The sequence below is a fragment of the Microchirus variegatus genome, assembly GCF_963457635.1.
Source record: "Microchirus variegatus genome assembly, chromosome: 7".
NCBI lineage: Eukaryota > Metazoa > Chordata > Actinopteri > Pleuronectiformes > Soleidae > Microchirus > Microchirus variegatus.
The window spans coordinates 28197117-28201885 of NC_139808.1; positions in this window are offsets into that span (position 1 = coordinate 28197117).

The window sequence follows — 4769 nt, forward strand, 5'->3', positions numbered from 1 at the left end:
GGCAGAGCGCGCCGCTCTGCTAACGGCGTACGGGTCGTAGCCTTCGAACAAAGCCTTGCGCTCTTTCGGGGTCGAAATCTCGAGAATCCTCCGGCTGGTGACGTAGCTTCTTGCCGCTTTGGAGACGGGCCAGCACACCGAGCGCTCGCCGCCGAACTTGGAGTGGTCCTGCTTCGGCGCTGGAAAACAAGGTTGAGTGAGGTCAAAGGTGCTGTGTGGACTAATTTAGTCCGACTAAAATCGAGCTAGTCTTAGTAGGACTAACACCCATTTGTTCGCTGTTTGTTTTTACTGTGACATAAAGGTCAACAGGAAACAGAACTCGGACTCTTAGTCGGACTACGGCCCTAGCTAGTGCATATAAACGTACGACTAATCTTTTATTCTTGACCACTGAAAAGTAACTCACTTGACAGTAGCTCTATGTGAGCCGACGCTTTGCTAGCAGGCAGGTTGGTCAAAGGTACGGCGGCTTTTGCTTCGTGGTCCGAGTCCTCCAGAGGCGGCCTTCTCTTCGGTTGGGCTAGCCGACAGATCCGTGCCGTAGCCACGATCGCCTGCGTCGCTCTGTTAATCTACAAATACGACGATAGGTCGCGACAAAATTGGCACACAGGAGTTGTGCTAAATTGGAAATGGACTTTAGCTACGGCCCCTTTTATGGTTAAATAAGCGCTAAAGGGTTCATATTTGTGTACGTGCGTGTGTTGCTTACAGGAGCCGTGAGCGGGCGCTCTGGTTTCCAGTCCGCCACGGGGCCTCGAGGTCGAGCCAGGCTGCACACGCGCTGGGATGGAACAGCCCTGAGCGCCCATTCGCTCACCGTCCATATGGGGGAACGTCTGAGGGAAAACACGGAGTGGAGTTGACAGATGTGGAGGTGGGTTCAGATATAAAGGAAAATGGAACTTGTGCAGTAAACGAGGAAGATGGAGTCGCGTGGGCGCATGTGAGGAAATGAGATTAGAAAGTCCTAATCCTGAAGATTACCACATGCATATTTTGTATTTGTATAATTCAAATAGCGTATAGTATATAATAAGTATATTTACGCAGCTTGACCGTAGAGCGTTTTACTTCTGCACAGCTCGGACCAGCGAGGAGTTAATTCTGTGAGAAACAAAACATATAAATATATAAAGTTGAGTTGATTCGTTGTATAAACCGCGTAAAGAAAAGAGTAAACAGAGGACGTACCGATTTTGGTGGTGGCTTCTGTCTTCTCGTGAGGCAGCTCGTCCAGCCAGTAAACTGAACGACTGGGAAATAGAAAATACAGGCTTCATCAGAGAGGAAGACGAGGAGGATGAGGAGGAAGATAGATCTGTCAGGGCTACCGTACCGGTCTGGATATCTGAGTTGGTTGAGTTTGGGTCGGGCGAGCTTCTGTGTCCGCCGGGTTGCCATGGAAACAGATGGGCAGACTGCAGCTAGTGCACACACTGCAACATATAGCTGTCACCATTATGTAACAATTGATTATTATTACACCGAGGATTGAACTTGTACTGAAGAAAATTTTATTTTACCCAAGTGAATTACTGAATGTATCACAGCCGGTTCACTTTGTGGATAAATCATGTGACGAGAGACACGTTTTTGCACTTACTTCTTTTAGTGACGCTTGTATTTTGCCATTTTGCGAATATTTGCCCTTTAATGTACAGAACAACACATATGCACTGTTTGCATTTGTTAAGAAATACATGACAGTCACCTCCTTGCATACAGTGCGTACACACAAAGGCTTGTCACTGTCTTAGATCTTCTTCTGTGTAGCTTTTACGGCAGCTTCCATCCATGATGTTGCATTACTGCCATCTTCTGGAAGAGGAAAGCTCCTACACGACCCCGTCCATTTTTTGTCTCTCAACTCTTTCGAGCTACACTCTTAAAAATAAGGGTTCCAAAAGAGTTCTTCTACAAGGAACCATTTGCTTCTGGAAAACCCTTAGGGTTTTTCAAGGGTTCTTGGTAACACTAATGGTTCCAGTAAGAACCATTTTGATCCAGAGAACCCTTTAAAACCCCTTCCCTGAATAAAGGGTTTTAAAAGGCTTCTTGGTGGAACCCTCCAAAAGGGTTCCAGGTGGAACCTTTGTAAAAACGGTTCTACCTGGAGCCAAAAAGGATTCTCCTATGAGGACAAGCCTAAGAACCTTATATGGTTCTACTTAGCACTTTTATTTCTAAGAGCGTGGTGTTTCATTCCATCTTCTGGATTCTTTTTCCTCTAATCATTAAATTCCAGCAGAGGTTCTGATGCTGCTGCCCTCTACAGTTTGAACGTCTTCATCACACTTTCAAAGTCCCTTAAAAATGAACGATGGCAACCATTGGTTTTCAGAACTAACATCTGAAGCTTTTGAGGTCTGCAAGAACATCCTGGTTTTCTCTGTTTGCAGGCAGAATGATCCATGTTTTAGATGAGAAGGAAGGCCACTTTTCATGCCCAATTACCAAAAGATTCAAGCTACAAATGTTAGCTTCAAATAGTCAGGTCGGCCATTTTGAAAAGAAGTTCACAACACAACACGTTTTATTTATGTATTTATTATGTCATTTAATCTAAACTATTCTTGACATCGTCTTCTTGATCAAATACAGTATCTTCAGGTTTGCTTAAATGTTAGCTACAATATCTTATGTTGTGTTTTTTGGTTTTTTTTAAGGAAAACTAAATTATCAGTGAAGCCATGTCTCTGTGAGTAAAAGTATACTTATATGAACATGTGGTACAGACTTTGTTTGATTTTGTTCCATGAAAGTTCGACTAAAACTTGTCTTTTTTTTCCGTCTTCCTATAGAAAATGTTTCGTCCTCAGCGTTGCCTCTGAAAATGCTATCGTCTGGCTTCTTCTTCTTCTTCTTCTTCTTCTTGCGACGTTCTCTTGACTTTAAAGTCGTCCTCCTGTTCCTCTCCTGCAGTCCTTCATGGCGCCCGTTGTGAGGTGGAGGCGGGGCTCCGGTGAGGGGAATGGCTCACAGAGTGGACCCGTCTGCGTTTGGCGGCACGCGAGGCGGCGGCCGGCGTGGTCGTTCGCGTCCTTCGACGCTTGGCGGGACGGGCGGCGCGGCGTGTGGTCCTTTTGCGACTCCGGCGCTTGGCGGGACGGGCGGCTTTTGCTCTGGTGGCCCTCGATTTTGCCATTTTTGTTTATAGTCTGCAGCGATTTGGTTTAGAGGAGGTTCAAGGAAGGAAGGATGTAGCCGTGAGATTGTCGCGCACTGAATACTCAAGATGTTACTCAAAGAAAAAAGCCTTTGATATGAAATAAAAATGTGACATCATCGATGATGTCGGGGGACATGATGTCACACACAGACCAGGAGGAGGAAGTGGGGGACAGAGAGGACAGGAAATGAGCCCAACAACCAATACGACAACATTGAAAGGGCGTGTCCTGGATGCGAGTGGGCGCGACCTGGATGTGCGTGGGTGTGTCCTGTATGAGTAGACATGTCCTGTATATGAGTGGGCGTGTCCTGGATGAAGGGTCTCCTTAAATTGGGGACTTTTGTCTATAATCGACCGTCTGTCTGTCTTTTAGCAACGTAACTCGTCAAAGTTGTGGACGGATTTGGATGAAATTTTCAGGAAATGTCCGCAATGGGACCAGGAACAAGTGATTACATTTTGGGCATGATCCATAGAAGATATCACTATTTTTATCGCTATTTTGTGGGGGGTGGAGGTCTGCGCTCTCCGAGTGCTTTTCTAGTTTGAAATATTGTTTGCTTTTCAAGTTTAATAAATAGGGCCCACACAGTGTGAAAACCCACGCACACACGTGGGAGAACATGCAAACTTGAGTTTTTACTTTTAGTGTGTGTGTGTGTGTGTGTGTGTGTGTGTGTGTGTGTGTGCGCGCGCGTGCGTGCGTGCGTGCGTGTGTGTGTGTTGCTTACAGCAGCCAGCAGGAGGCGATCCAGCTGCAGGTCCTCAAGGTCGAGGCAGATGCTTCAATGGAACAGCTATTCACTCTGAGGGAAGGATAGAGAAAGGAAGGTGAGAGGAGGGGGAGGGTTATATACATATACATATATAAATAAATATGCATATATACATATACACATAGTAAAAAATGTCACTACAGCAAATAAGGAAGATGAAGAAGAAGTGGAAGGGATGCACAATGAGGAAATGCTGTACCTGCGGCATTTAAATTTGAAGTCAAGCTGCAGAAGTTCACACAGCAGCTGAGAGGTTTAAATAAATCTATAGTTGCATTTAGGTCACGTGGTCCAAATTAACTAATTAACACAGCTTATTTAAAAAAATGTTTTGTTTACAACACTTTAATTTTCTTTTCTTTTAAGGCTTCATGTAGTTTACTACACCTGCAGCTGCAGCTTCTCCTGTTGACACCTGCTCGTTGCCGGGGAAGCAGCGTGTGTGTGTGTGTGTGTGTGTATGTGTGTGACGTGTTTCCAAAGATCGTCTATGCAAACGAGATGGCCAACTCTGCAAGACTCCTGCAGGTAAGACGGTTTCCCAACTCAACTGTGTCAACAGTTGAGTTGGGAAACCTCTCAAAAACCTCTCAGTTCAACTGAATGATCAATTTAAACTCTTTTATTGACAAAAACACTGTGTGAAAACCAAAATTACCTCCAAAAAACACATTCAATGTGGCAGCGCTCACTAAATAGTCTGCACAGCGCCCCCCTCTGCTCTTTAAAGGTACTACAATGCTGTAACAACAACAAAAAAAGAGGACACATTGAAGGGTTTGCTGAATATTTTAAAACTTTAATATACAGTGCTT